Raw genomic sequence first — 16,203 nt, 5'->3', positions numbered from 1 at the left:
AAGAGACATCAGGGATTTGTATGCACAGAAGAAAGGCCATCTGAAGACACAGTGAGACACTAGCCATCTGCAAGCAAAGGAAAATAGCCTCAGATAAAACCAAACTTGCCACCACCTTGATCTGAGGCTTCCAGCTTGCAGAAGTGTGAGAAAACAAATTTCCTTGTTTCACTTAGTCTGTGGCATTTCATTATGGCAACCCTAGAAAACTAACTCACCATCAATAAAAATGCATTTATGGCATAAACTGTCAACCTGTGTAAATGCTAACGATAATGTTTAAGTGAAAGAACAGACCCTGAACAAATTTTGTAACCACAATGAAGTGGGAAAAGAAAGAAAATTCTATTTCTACAGTTTTATCTATTTTCCCCATTTATTGATATTAATATTTATCAATATTATGTGTAATTTAATAATACACATAATATTTAGGTCATGCTAATGTCCTTTAAAATATACATACATTGAAATAAAGCTAAGTTCATATCTTTGTAGCAGCAGCAGCCTCTGAACACAAGCCCCCTCTTTCCTTTTCCCTCTCCTTCATCTAAAATGGACAGTTACAGGGAACAATAGCAGATGTTGCTGGTGAGATGCTAGTAGAAAGACATGTAGGAGATAAAGCTTAGGTCAGGTGCAGTGGCTCACGCCTGTAATCCCAGCACTTTGGGAGGCTGAGGTGGGCAGATCACAAGGTCAGGAGTTCAAGACCAGCCTAACCAACATGGTGAAACCCCGTCTCTACTAAAAATACAAAAATTAGCCGGGCATGGTAGCATGTGCCTGTAATCCCAGCTACTTGGGAGGCTGAGGTAGGAAAATCGCTTGAACCCAGGAGGCAGAGGCTGCAGTGAGCCGAGATTGTGCCACTGCACTCTGCGCTACAGAGGGAGACTCCGTTTCAAAACAAAAACAAACAAACAAAAAGCTTTGTGTTTACTCTTCCTTAAATTTCTCTTTGGCTCTATGAAGTGGATATAAATGGATGAGAGTAAAGGCACCCCTGGCTGGGTAGTGGGAATCCTCTGCAATGCCTCAAGGTAGTTATTAAACCCTTAAATTCAGCTGCATGAGAAGCTGACAGCCAAGAGCTAAAATGTACACAGACATTGCTTATTCTATCCTTTATTTCTGAACTATCACAATCAGTCTTTGATTTTTTAATCTAGTGATAGTTTCTTATTTTTTAAAAGTCAAGAACAGCAAATACTCCTGCTGGGGATGGCAGTTTTAGTGAGGGTGAAGGAATAGGGAAGTGGAGTATGTTGGCAACTTACTTCTATAGCAAAGAGACTATTTCTTATGTTATCTGCTTCCCCTGGCTCCTGGAATCTGACAAAGATTTTTTCTTTAGATATTGTATGAAACTGGCTTTCCATGTTGTGTGGGATTTAGAAATTAGATACTTGAACAAGTTGTATAAAGGAAGTATATATGAATATTGTTTAAAATGCCAAGATATGTCAGCATTCAGCTTGGAATCAATTACAACCTTAAAGCAGGTCTGCCACACTGCCAATTTGCTCCTCATTCTTTATGTCAGTAAAACTGGACAGCTCATAGAGGTAGAAAGTTATGGACATCATATTTGGGGAGATAGTTTAAATTGAGCAAATGCATAGCTATTTTTTAAAATAAAATGCCATATTTGTAGACTCATATATTCTGTTACTTCAGACACCCTGATAAAAAGACAGACAGACAATCTTTTAATTATTTGAGAAATGAGAATTTAAGAAAAATTATTATTTCTGATTATGAGAGAGTGACTTCTTCCAACTCTATGGAAATCCACTCAAATGATAGGAATATTCCATCCTATAAAAAATGTTGGTCTGGGTGTAAATTGTTAATTCATTATTTCAAGAAATATTTATTGAGTACTTCCTCTAGGTACTGGCTGCACATCAAGATAGACAAAGTTTCTACCATACGGAGCTTATATTCTAGCAGAGGAACACAGATAGTAAACAAGCAAATAAGTTCAGATACTGTTAAGGGCTAAGAAGAAAATATAACAGGATGAGAGTGGGTCCTCACTGAAGACCTCAGAGAGAAGGTAACATTGAAGCTGAGAACTTGGTGACAAAAAGAAGCCAATCTTGCTCAAGTCTTCTAGGGGAAGAGCTTTTCTGGAGGAGGAAATGGCAAGTGTGAAGGCCCTAACATGAGAGGAACTTGGCATGTTCCAGGACAAAAAGAAGGCAGTGTATCTGGAATATTGTAATAGGAGAGATGCGATCAGAGAGGGTGGTCAGGGACCAGCTCTGCTAGGACTACTAGGTGAAGGTAAGGTCAATGAGTTTTACTCTAAGTAGGAAAGGAAGCCCATGGTTTCAGGCAGAAAAGCAACAGGATCTGATTTGTATTCTTAACACATGATTCTGACTACTATGAGGGAAATCAGTTTTACAGAAAAAGAGAGGTCAACCAGGAGGCTGTTGCAGTATCCAGATGGGAAATGATGGTACTTCAGATACCATAGTGGAGATGAAGAGAACCAGACTGATTCTGTATGTTTTGAAGTTGAGACTTAATAGGACTTGCAGAGAGATTGTATGTTGGAGATTAATGAAAAAGGGAAATCAAAGATGACTCCTGGATTTGGGGGTTTAACTATCGATTGACAGTGCTTTTATTTTCAGTGAAATATGAAGGATAATCATTAGATAGATGACAGGGTCAGAAAAGGGAAAGGAGAAGATTTATGGGAGGTTTGAGGAGAGAGGAAAGGTGTAAAAGAGTTATGAAGTATAAGAGAGAATATAATAGTAAGTAAAAAAGAATTGTTGCAAATAGTTTTATCTCCCATTTGGGATTAGCTATTAGACAATACAAGATTTCCTAATGGGATCCTTGTCATTGTGACTGTCTTATCTAAGAGAAAGGATGGTCAGAAGAGACAAATACAAATAGAAAATGTCATTTTACACCACTGTGCCTCTGATGTGTAGGGTGCTCAATCTGGAAACCAGGTGGCCTTCTGCCAGACACAAGAGAAACATTATTTTAGAAAAAAAAAAATCTTCCTGTAACATGGAAACATTCACATGAGTCTTACTAAACCTGAAAGAATTTACAGCAGAGATAAGCCAAACAAGTTTACTAATAGTGGTAAGAACCTTCAGCCTAAATGTACCATTTCCCACATTCCAGAATCTTGTTGAATCTAGGAAATGAACCTAATCCTATTTACCCATCTCTCCATCCATTTTTCTATTGATTCATTGATTTATTTAATGAATATTTACCGAATGTCTGCTATGTGCTGCTGTGTGCTAGTAACAAGGTAGATGCAGTCTTTACCTTCATAGAGCTAATATTCCAACAGAAGAAACAGACAAGAAACAAGTAAAGGAAATGAAATGATGAATGGTCAGGGAAAGCCTCTTTGAAGAGATGAAACTTAAGTCGAGGCATGAAAGATAAGTGTCGATAAGCTGTACAAGAACCTGGGCGGGAGCATTCCAGACAAGTGTTAACAGGAAAGAATCTGGCATGACCAGAGGGATGCAAAACAGAGAAGAGTGACAGGGGATGTGACGCCAGTGCCAGGCAGGGGCCAGCTCACTTAGGAGAAATCAGAAAGATCTTGTAAATTTTACTCTTGCTCCTCAATCAAATTTACCCAAAAGTTGCCAGAATAAGCTTCTTAAAAATGTTGATCCCAGCAATCATTTATCTGCTTAAAAACCTTCAGTGGTTTCTCATTGCATTTGAAATTGCATCTAAATTATCCAGCTTAGCCTACAGGACATGGAATGAATCGAGGATACGGCTTAGATTTTTGTCTTCTACAACTGTATGGTGCACCAATGATAAACTGGAGATGACTAGAAGAAGAAAAGTTTTTTGGGGGGATTGGGGAAATCCCATTATATAATACTTTCAATTCATGTGTAAAAAAATTCTATGAGTATAATTAATTAAGAAAATCTTTGGTGCACTTCTATTCTATTGTCTACATTAAAGAATTCAGGGCCAGGCACAGTGGCTCACACTTGTAAACTCAGCAATTTGGGAGGCCAAGGTGGGAGGATCGCTTGATGTCAGGAGCTCGAAGCTAGCCTGGACAACAAGGCAAAACCCCATCTCTATTAAAAATACAAAAATTATCTGGGCATGGTGGTGGGTACCTGTAATCCCAGCTACCCAGGAGGCTGAGGCAGGAGAATCGCTTGAACCTGGGAGGTGGAGGTTGCAGTGAGCTGAGATCACGCCACTGCACTCCAGCCTGGGCAACAGAACGAGACTCTGTCTCAAGAAAGAAAAAAAAAATCATATTTGTGAGAAGTCCTATGATCAAAAAGTATCGTTATTCAAGATTTCTATTATGCATACTTATTATGCATACTTATTACCCATTGGCTATATTCGTTTAGCCTATTGGAAAGTATTGTTTTTTTTTTTTAACCCAACTCCTCCAACTGCTTTGCCAGTCCCCAGTCTTCTTTCCAATCATTCCACCTCTCCATAAATTTCATATTTGATATGCCCTAAGTATAACCAAAGCTATTATCACATCTGGGATTTCTCTGCACCCCTCCTTAGCTTTTTTTGTCTCTTAGAACTTTAATTTCACTTTGCTTTGTGCATTTTTTGTGATCTTCAAAACCTTCTACTCTTTCCCCGCATGTTTCTCCAAAGGTCCTTGTTGCCAGCTCAGAATTTCTTTACCTTTTTGTATATCTATAAAATAATTCCTTCAGAGTATTCTAGGCACATTCTTTTTTCCATCCCTGATCCAGGGCTGCCACTTTCTTTTAGTTTAGAGTATAATGTCTACAACTAAGCCTTGGGAATGAACAGACTATCTTTACACAGAGGGACTGTATTTTCCATTGATTCTGAAAGTGAGAGACACAAGAACCCACAATCAAAAGGGCTACCACCTGTATAGGATAAAGTCTCTCGTGTTGCAGGACCATTTGTAGTAGGCAGATTCTACGAAGGATAAAAATTTCGTAGAGGCCGGGCGCAGTGGCTCACGCTTGTAATCCCAGCACTTTGGGAGGCCGAGGCAGGCGGATCACGAGGTCAGGAGATCGAGACCACGGTGAAACCCCGTCTCTACTAAAAACACAAAAAATTAGCCGGGCGTGGTGGCGGGCGCCTGTAGTCCCAGCTACTCGGAGAGGCTGAGGCAGGAGAATGGCGTGAACCCAGGAGGCGGAGCTTGCAGTGAGCCGAGATCGCGCCACTGCACTCCAGCCTGGGCGACAGAGCTAGACTCCGTCTCAAAAAAAAAAAAAAAAAATTCGTAGAAAAACATTTCCTTTACTAACACAACAACAAACAAAAAACAACAAGAAGAAAACACAATCTACTCTCTATTCCACTAATTATTTTTCCGTGAAAGAAGTCATAGCATAGTGGTTAAGAGCGTGAGCTTTGGAGTCCACCAGAGTTGACCCTAGCTTAGGCTTTAAGCAGGGGTGTGAGTGCTATCACTTAACCTTTTTAAGCCTCAGTTTCCTCATGTCAGTGGAGACTATTTGTATCTATTTCATGGATTGTTGTATGGACTACATAAAATATTATTGGTTTATCACTCAAACCTAGCATATAGACATTTAAGTATGGTAAGTTTTCTTATTTCATACTATGTAATTAGCTTATTGTTTGTGTTTTTGCCGTTTCATCGCTGTACTCACATATAATTTTAAATCTCTTCCTTAGAACTTTCTAAAATATGCACAATATTTTTAGATTCTGACCTATACTTTCCAGCCTTTTATTTCACCACTCTGTTGCTCATACTCTCTTCCCCCTAAGAAACAGTTAGGAATATGGTTTTGAAATATTTTCTGATCATTTGCAGCATATTTTTCACTGATGGTCTATGAAAAACTTTTAGGAACTCATTGATTTCCTATAAATTTTTTGTGCTTATATACATACACACGCAAAAGTTATACAGATAACTGTATATTTAAACACACATATAATTTATATATTAAAAATAAATATATACATTCATTTTCATGATTTTTGTGCTTATATACACATATACACACAAATTATACAAATAACTGACATATTTAAACACATATAATTTATACATAAATTATATATGTGTTATTATATATATTACATTCCTGCTTTTAGGACCTCAGCACAAAAATCAATCTTCCCCATGGAATGAAAGAAACATAAAACAATCATCAAAATATTGTTAGGAATACTATACCAAGAACTAAAGTAAAATAACTCAAATCCCTAGTTACACTGAGGTATTTCTACATATCTATATACTCTCCATCATGTTTGAATTTCCAGAAGCAGATCATAAAGTTATCAGTGTCATCTTGTGATGATCTAGATAAACTCTTTCAAATGGGAGTGTTGGCTTTTAGGCCAGGAGGTTGAGCCTCAACAAAATCCTATCTTGGTGCTCACACAGCTCCTCCAATCACAGTATCCCTTTTTTACCCAAACCCTTCATTCCCTCACTCTTCCACTCCATGTTTATGCTTAATATAATCAGTGTTTTAAGCTTGCTTTTCATTTACCAAAGGCAGAGGTCTATAAACTCTTTAAATGAAACACATTAGCATCCATAAATATTATTTGGTGTTTATACTGCATTGTATTTTTTTAAAAGTCTTCGTGTTATTTAAATGAATATTCCATACTTTTGGTTCATGGTTTTGCATGCCATCATGACAGATCCCACAAATTCAACAAAAAGAAGAGTATCAGTTCCAAGGTCTGCTACCAGTATAAAGGATAAGACTTGAGTATTCATCAACGTTAGGAAATTTTTAAAGTCCACACACACTCTGGTAATTATGTCTGCTCCAAATGACACTAGCAAACATGTACAGTATTATTGAAGAATATTTGTAGTTATAATTATATTAACTATAATTTATAATAATTTATATTCTAAATCTAATAAATTCCATTTTAACAAAATAACATCTGCAAATTATTCAAACTCATTAAACCCCCAAATGAAAATATAATCAAAGTAAAATAATTATAAGGCATGTTGGCTTTTGCCAAGTAATGTTTCCATTTAGATAGGGAGGTCCCAGTCCTCTACAACACAGAGTCTTACATACTCATGTTCATATAGTATTTTTTTTTTTTTTTTTTTTTTTGAGACAATGTCTCACTTTGCCACCCAGGCTGGAGAGCAGTGATGCAATCATGGCTCTCTGTAACCTTGACCTGCTGGGGTCCAGTGATCTTCCCCCCTCAGCCTCCTCAGAAGCTGGGACTACAGGCACATGCCGCCATGTTTGTCTAATGTTTAAAAACAATTTTTGTAGAGATGGGGTCTTGCTATGTTGCCCAAGCTGGTCTCGAACTCCTGGCTTCAAGTGATTCTCTGCCCTCAGCCTCCCAAAGTGTTGTGATTATAAGCGTGTGCCACTGCACTTGGTCATATAGTCTATTTAAAAAAATAAACAACTGTGCAAAAATATTTAATATTTGAACTAATGATACACATGAAATGATATTTAAAAACATTAAAACATATAATCACTTTCAAAGGCTTAGGGTTTTAAATTTAACAGAAAAGAGAATGAAACAATGTTTGATGAAAATGATGCAAGTGTTCATGCACAGATTAATTTTCTCTCAAACAGCAGGATACCTTGGACCCAGTATAATGGATTCTGGTACACCATCATACAATGAAGAAACAATACTTTTAGAGAATTATCTTTAGGTGAAGAAATTAAAAATGTCAGAGCAAGAAATATACTGTACATAAACATACACATGAAAAGCCTAAAAATCCAGCTGTGACAAGAGACTTACAACTGAATCAAATGCAATTTGAGAAAAGCTACAAAACACTTGCTTTCTGTAATCTCTACATATAATTTTAGAAACAGAGATTTTTGCCCTGGACTGGTATAACTAAAACACCGAAAACTTTTACTAACAGCATTTAGCGTAAAGGTGCTGATTTCCTTGGCATATACATTTTTTGTCTTATTTTCTTTTTCTTTCCCAAATCCACCTATCTGATTAAATATAATGAGTAAATTTTAATTTTTTTTTAACGCTGCTTTCTGAGTGTTCTTAGCTATAAGTCCATCTTGTTCTGGAACCTCTGTTTTGATATCCTGCCCATAATTGTTTTCTCCTTCATATTTTCCTTGATTTGTATTTAATCAGTATCTTAGCTCATGTCTACTGAAATCACATGATCTAGAATAAGTATGTTTTTTGTATCTCTCAACTGACCTCGAGGAGCGGTCTGAGCTTGCTGGTGAAGGGAAATACCTCACAGAACCTGGCTTTTACCTTCTCTAGAGCTCTTTTCTTCCCTCCTACAACCACATCCTGTTCAAATCTACAACCATAAATTTTTGTCTTGTTTCTTGAATTCCTATGGAAGGAATCTGAGGAATTTCTTCTACTGGAAAAACGTCTTTCTGATTTATATGGCTTTTCTGCTTTGCTACTACTTGCCTCGGTTTTATCAGTATTACAAAAATCTCTTGGCTCTTCAGGCCTGTCTCCAAAATAATACAGTATTTCACCTGAAGATGGAGACAGTATCTATCTTTCTCTTTTACTCATGTTTTTTGATATTGTAATTTATCCTGCTTTTCCAGTAGTTTTTCCACTTCTTGCTTCTGGTTAAGAAAAGATGCTAAAGTATTAGTTGAAACTGGGTTTCACCTTTCCTACTCTATCTATCTGGTTTGAGGACACCCTAAGCGAACGTCTCTTCGAATTTCAAGCAAACTTTGAACAGTTCCTCTTATGTTTCTTATGCTTTTTGTGACTAGAAGAGAATGAGGATGATGCAGAAACAGATTCATCAGCAGAAGAAACAGGAAGAGGAAGTAGTTGATTTTCTTTTTTTCTCGCTCCCGCTCTCTCTCTTTTTTTTTGAGATGGAGCCTCACTCTGTTGCCCACGCTAGAGTGCACTAGTGCAATCTCGGCTCACTACAACCTCCACCTCCTGGGTCAAGTAATTCTCCTGTCTCAGACTCTCGAGTAGCTGGGACTACAGGTGCACACCACCATGCCCAGCTAATTTTTTGTATTTTCAGTAGAGACGGGCTTTCACCATGTTGGCCAGGCTGGTCTCAAACTCCTGACCTCAAGTGATCTGCCCACCTTGGCCTCCCAAAATTCTGGGATTACAGGCGTGAGCCACCGAGCTTTGTCCCTTGTTCTCTTTTAAGAGCTTATGTAACTTTCTTCACGTGTTTCTATTTTCTTTGTTTTCTGCTTTTCTTCCTTTTCAGCCTGTTTTTCTCTGAACTTATTTATGAAGTTTCTGCGAAACATTTTTTACATCTTTCAAAGTCTCATCTAAAGCCCAAGCTTTCTTCCAGTGACTTTCAGCATTTAAAAACTTTTCTTCTTCTAACTACCCTCTTCTTTCTACAAGTATCTGTGAGTTGGAGAGTTTTGTAATGCAAGCTCAAAATCTTCTGTTGCTTTGGTCAGGCTTCCCTTTGGCGTATTTAATCCTCCATGAACTGCCATTGTTTTGTTTGTTTGTTTCTAGAGCTTTATTGTATTCATTCACAGCATCCACATGGCATCCAATCTTAAACTGTAATCTTCACACATTTTAAAGCCCAAGATGCATATTGTTTCTTTCTTAATGCAGAAACAAAATTGTCTTAAGAGAAATTATTGCTCTGCAGGCCTTTTATTAAAGATGGTGGATGGTTGCAGCAACACGAATGGAACTGGAGTACATTATCCTAAGTGAAATAACTCAGAAACAGAAAGTCAAATACCGCATGTTCTTCCTTCTAAGTGGGAGCTAAACAATGTGTACACCTGTACATATAGAGTAGCATAACAGACATTAGGGACTCAGGAGGGTGGGATGGTGGAAGGAGGGTGAGGAAAAAAAAAGAGAGAGAGAAAAAAATTACCTATTGGGTACAATGTTCATTATTTGTGTGATGGGTACACTAAAAGCCCAGACTTCACCATTGTGAAATATATCTATGCAACAAAACTGCACTTGTATCCCCTCAATATGTTTTTGGTGGTGGCGTTTTTTGTTGTTGTTGTTGTTGTTTTTAGATGGAGTCTCGCTCTGTCCCCCAGGCTGGAGTGCAGTGGCACACTCTGGGCTCACTGCAACCTCCGCCTCCCAGATTCAAGTGATTCTCCTGCCTCAGCCTCCCGAGTAGCTGGGATTACAGGCATGCACCACCACACCTGGCTAATTTTTGTATTTTTAGTAGAGACGTGGTTTCACCATGTTGGTCAGGCTCGTCTTGAACTCCTGACCTCGTGATCCGCCCACCTCGGCCTCCCAAAGTGCTATGATTACAGGCATGAGCCACCATGCCTGGCCCTAAATATGTTTTTTTTAAGGTGGTGGATTAGATTAGTCTATTCCTACCTTTTCTAGAAAAAAATTACTCCTGGATTAACAAATCCCACTGAACTCTGCATGATATTTTTATTGGCTCCAAAGAATTGTTATTTAGTTCAACACGCCTCCTGTAGCACAAAGGAAGTTCTTCAGGGCTAATTACACCTAATTTAATACTAGATAGGTGTGGTGGAAGACACGAGGTATCCAGAGACAGTGCAAGCTTTGCATGGCATCTATCAATATCCTTGATTCCAGCTTGAATGATGTCACCAGTTTGATAGTAAAATAAAGAACCCCTATGGTTACTGCGAGAAGACACATTTCTTAATGGACAAAGACCTGTGATTTCTAAGTGGAATGTATCTCCTATGATGCCACTTCATCAACAAATCAACACCATGAAAAATTAAAATTCCTGTATAAAACTAGTTTTTCCAATCACTAAGTCACCATGCTCAATAGTTTGGAAAAACAGCTCTCTCCAATCTATACTAGGTATCTCCATAAATAGTTTTAAAGGCGGCATGGCTGCATAATAATCTTCATTGTCTTCATTAATTTCAGAAGTTGCAGTTGTCTCTGCTTTCCAGGGGTGCAAAAAGCAGATCTGCCTTTTTGAAGAAGAATTTTTGCATTTTATCGTTGTCAACTCTCTTCTCTTTTCTGCTCTATAGTTGCTGCTGGGGCAGAGGGCCCAGGCAGCCTTGGCAGCTAATACCAGGACGCTCCACCAGTGCAGACTGTCCTGCTGTTCGCTCTGGAGCAAGGATAGCAACAATGGCCCTGTAGCAAATCAGAGACTGCCACAGAAGGTCTCAGGCAACGGCTAGAGATTGCTGGGCCTGACAGCTGATGGGAAGCTGAGGAGGAAGCCTGGAGACCACTGGAGGCACAGAGCACAGTCACTTAGATGATCTTTCACATTGATTTAGAGGGATAAGTATTGCTATTTTTACTCTGTTATAAAGATTTGTCTTCTCAATCTTAAAATTTCTAATTCAGGAGTTACAAGGTAAAAAAAACAAGCATGTTTTAAATGCCAATGTGGCCAAGTATGCTGATTATTATCTAAGTGCTCTATCACATCCATTCTCCAGGTTTCTCTGCCTTGTTCTTTGTCCTGGAGGCTAACCTCTATTAAGTGTATCTGCATAATTTGCCTTAGAATTTCCTGTTTGAAGTTGAGCTAATGAAATGTTCTGGCCAATGTTTGGAGTATGGAAAGAAAAGATGCTAAGGGATCCTTTGAATGAACCATCTTTTTCCTGCTGAGACCCTGGCTGATGTTTGTCCTGGAAGTGGCCTCACTAGGCAGACTCTCAAAATAGGATTCCAGGATCAGGGTGCTCATATATTTGAATGCATAGGTAACATCTTTGCTGGGAGGAAATAGTGTGCAATGTATCATGCAATGGCATCACGTTACTCAAATTCCTACTGAAGGTGACAAGTGATGAAGTGCAGGGAGAGGATAAAGTGATGCCAGATCAAATAGATGGGGCACTTTGCAGTTATGGCAACAATGTGGTGGATTGTGGGGGTGGACTGGGTACTTCTGGCTACTCTGGGGAGTGTATATAAAGAAAAAAGATAACCTTAAAGTCTAGAATACCCAGCTCAAAGCACATCAATGGAAAACTAATAGCTTGATAATGTCAGAAGCACCTAGGAAACATATTTTGTAGGAAGGAAGGCTTGAGTAACTCTACCAGGTAAAGAATTCTGTGCAGACAATGTGCTGGTGAAGGATAAGAGAATGGATGTTGAAAGTAGGAAGCTATTGTTGTCAGTTTAGGTCTTGTGACCAGCTAGTTTTAAGTTAATTGTTTTTCCCCTTTTCCATCATACATTTTTTAAAGAGAACTAATGGTAGCTAACACTATGATTTAGGTTCCAGTAGGAAGTGTGACAGAACTGACAACACTCAGCAATGACACTGTGGCTGATAAGACTTTATGCTTCTCCTGTGTTGAGGTCAAAAATTTTTATTCAGGCAAAGGTCAAGAATGGATGCTGAGTGGCAGAAGAGGTGAACTGTGCTGGTTATTCTGTTTGCTTCCCCCTACTCATGCCTTGATTCATAGCATGCCCTTTACCCTGGGTAACGCAGGACACTGACCTCTATAAATTCCATTACCAGGGTTCTCTTGCCTTTTTGCTTCCAGTTGGGTTTGACCAAAGGGATGCCACAGCAGGTTATTGGATGGCAGGAGGAGAAAGAGGATGGAGTATTTTCCTGTAACTTCTACCTTTGCTTGGCCACAGTTTTGGCGGTGGCTGCATTGTATGGTCACAGCTTCTATCAAGCAATTTCTCTTCTATGGCTCCAAACTTTTTCCAGGCTCTGGAAACACTATTTCCAATTCTTGCCCCTTTAGTTTTGGGGTGACAATGATTTCCCGCTATTGCTAGTCCCTAAGTGTTACATCACACGTTTTTGTTTCCTTAACCTTGTCCATAACTCTTTAGATAATATTTTTATTAAGCTCACTCAGTTACAGCCTTTGTGTTTGCCATTTATTTCCTGCTATTCCATTGACTGATACATTATGGAAAGGAGGAGAAATTGGGAGGGACCAGATGAAGGCAACCATTGGCATTGGGATGCAGTTGCAAGTGGTGGAGCAGATGCAGCTAAGAAGGCAGAAAGCAGAATTCAGAAAATATGGGCACAGGCTCGGTGCTGTGGCTGATGCCTGTAATCCTAGCACTTTGGGAGACTCAGCAGGAGAATCACCTGAGGCCAGGAGTTCAAGACCAGCCTGAGCAACATACCAAGACCTCGACTCTACAAAAAATTAAAAAATTAGCCCGGTGTGGTGGCATGTGCCTGGAGTCTCAACTACCTGGGAGGCAGAAGCAAGAGGCTGAGCCCAGGAGATCGAGATTGTAGTGGGCTATGATCACACTACTGCACTCCAATCTGGGTGACAGAGAGAGACCCTGTCTCAAAAAATAAAATAAAATAAAAATCTTCTTGAGAAGACAATAGGGTCTCCCGAAAGAGACCTGGGAAATTTCTTAGTACCTTCAGTGATTGATTTAAAAACAATTTGTAAAGTTGGTCATTCTTCCCTCTATTTTGTTACTGTTCATCTGTTTCATTTGAGAGTGATATCTTTTGACTTTTCCTTACACTTTGGAGGTTTTTGGGCCCAGTGTACCCTGCATAATAATGACAATTATGCTTCAAGATATGTTTTCAAGATAGTGTTTACCGACTTTTTGATAAGCTTTTTGTCAGCCTATCTAATGAAGAACCATGAGTTACAGACTTATCAGGAATCAGGTAATCAAAAACAAGTTTATTCCCACTACTTTATTTTCACATATTTATCGTGAGATACTTTTGCTAAATGGGTCTGTGGAAATTTCAGGCTTTGTGTCCCTTTCTGTCTTTAATAAGACATGTTCAATAGATTTAGAGCTCACCCAAATCCAGTATAATCTCACTTAAAAAACAAACAACAACAAACCAAAACAAACAAACAAAAAGAAAAGGTCTTGCTATGTTACTGAGGCTGGAGTGCAGTGGCAAGATCATAGCTCACCACAAACCTTGAACTCCTGGACTTAAGTGATCCTCTTGCCTCAGCCTCCTGAGTAGCTTGAACTACAGGGATTCATCCAGCTAATTTTTTATTTTTTGGTAGAGACAAGGTCTTGTTATGTTGCTCAGGCTGGTGTTGAGCTCCTGGCCTCAAGCAATCTTCCTTCCTTGGCCTCCTAAAGGGCTAGGATTACAAGCATGAACCACTATACTCGGCTCTATAATCTCATCTTGATTCTTATATCTGCAAAAATCTTATTTCCAAATAAGGTCACATTCTAAGGCTCTGGGTGGGCATGAATTTCGCGGGCATGGGAGGGCAGGGTTCTCTATGAACCTGTTACAAGGCCACTGAACTTCATGAGGTGCTAGGTACAGGGTTGCCTTCCTGTCAGGGGAGCTGGTGTGGGCTCAGCAGGTAGTACAGACAGGCTTCCACAAGAAGCAGAGATGCCTTGTCCTTTGTAGGGACATGGATGAAACTGGAAAACATCATTCTCAGTAAACTATCGCAAGGACAAAAAACCAAACACTGCATGTTCTCACTCATAGGTGGGAACTGAACAATGAGAACTCATGGACACAGGAAGGGGAACATCACACTCCGGGGACTGTTGTGGGGTTGGGGGAGGGGGGAGGGACAGCATTAGGAGATACACCTAATGCTAAATGACGAGTTAATGGGTGCAGGAAATCAACATGGCACATGGATACATATGTAACAAACCTGCACATTGTGCACATGTACCCTAAAACCTAAAGTATAATAATAAAAAAGAATTAAAAAAAAAAAAAGAAGCAGAGATGCCAAAGCAGCCAAGACACTGGGGACTTAAGGAGGCAAGGGCAGCCTGTGTGCAAGAGAAGCAGAAGCAGCAGACGTTGTTTTTAGCTGTGGAAGATTTTCTGAACTGAAAATTAAACAGAGGTATTCTAAGATTTTGGTGGGGGTTTTTTTGTCTGTTTGTTTTGATTTTTTTCAAAACCTTTGACTTCTTTCCCTTTTTGAAACACTTTGTTTTCTGTTGTCTATTGAACCTCACTCTCCTTGCTTCTCTCACATTGGATCTCAGACTTCTTTCCTGGCATGTTTGCCTACACCAGACCCTAACGGCCGCTGTCCTGAACCCACCTTCCTCTTTTCATGATTATAAATTGTAGCAGATGATACATTATATGAATGTATCATAATTTACTTAGCCAATATCCTACTGAGGGTCATTCATATGTTTTGAATTTGGGGCTATTGCATATCATACTCTGGCAGACAAACATATATGTATACACACACACTGTACAGATCATATATATTGAAAATAAATATATTATTACACATGTAATTATTTTCTTACAGTGAATTCCTAGGAACGTCTACAGACATTCCTGTTTGTCACACCCGAGTTGTGATCTAGTAGGTAGAACCTAGGGAAGCTGCTTAACATTTTGCAATGCACAGAACATCCGCCCCCCACTCCGCCCGCAATCCCAACGAAGACTGTTCAGGCCCAAAATATCAATAGTGACGAGGCTGACAAATCCTGTCTATATCCCTGCTCTTGACAGGCACTAGGGGAAGCCCAGGAATTTCAGGTCTTTGTTTCTGTACTCTAACGCACATATGGTTTTGCAAATAACCTTTTTTGCTCCATCTCCTGCCACTGCCTATGTCCTAAAACCCTTTCCCTGTGTCCTCTGGAATTCATCAATTATGAATAAAATACTCCTTTCTTCAAGATCTTTTCTGAATGGTGTCTTCACCTTCTTGCTCTCATTAAACCTGGCTTCTGGTAACACTCTTAGCCCTGCAACCCTCTTAAGCAGTGGCTGTTTTCTCAGCTACATCCATTATACCACTGGGAATGGAGTAGTGGCATGTTACTTGCTGTTCTCTGAAGCTTCCAAACCCATATCACTCTATCCCTAAAAACACAGCTTTTCATCCACATCATTACATCCAAATATTTACTGTTTCTTTTTGTGGGTAGGCTCTACCTCAACCCAAGTCATTGCCCTTAGTCTATTAAAGATTCTAGTTCCTGGTTCGCTATAATTCCATGCAATAATATTCTTATTACAATTATTGGTTATTTTAGCACCTATGCAGATAATCCTTTTCACAACCTGGCCTCTCATTTCCTTGACCTTTTCTTCTCTCTATCTCAGTTACTCACTCTCTGAACTTTGTCATTGCCAATAACAGCGGCTCCTCCATTATCTTCCTTATAAAGATCCCACTTTCCAACCCAACAGTCTCTTTTCAGCATTTTTTTCTCCAGTACTTCAGCTCCAACAATCCTTTGGCCCCACTCCACCAGAAAAAAAGCCAT

At 39.2% G+C, this 16,203-nt stretch overlaps 1 pseudogene; it reads right to left on the bottom strand.

Annotated features, from left to right (window-relative positions):
* Nucleotides 1-6,663: 6,663 nt before the first annotated feature.
* Nucleotides 6,664-16,203, bottom strand: LOC116810977 (tetratricopeptide repeat protein 14-like; annotated as a pseudogene).

Source organism: Hylobates moloch, unplaced genomic scaffold, assembly GCF_009828535.3.
Source record: "Hylobates moloch isolate HMO894 unplaced genomic scaffold, HMol_V3 SCAFFOLD_1, whole genome shotgun sequence".
NCBI lineage: Eukaryota > Metazoa > Chordata > Mammalia > Primates > Hylobatidae > Hylobates > Hylobates moloch.
The sequence above is the reverse complement of the archived record's forward strand: the minus strand, read 5'-3'. Positions and strand labels throughout refer to the sequence as shown.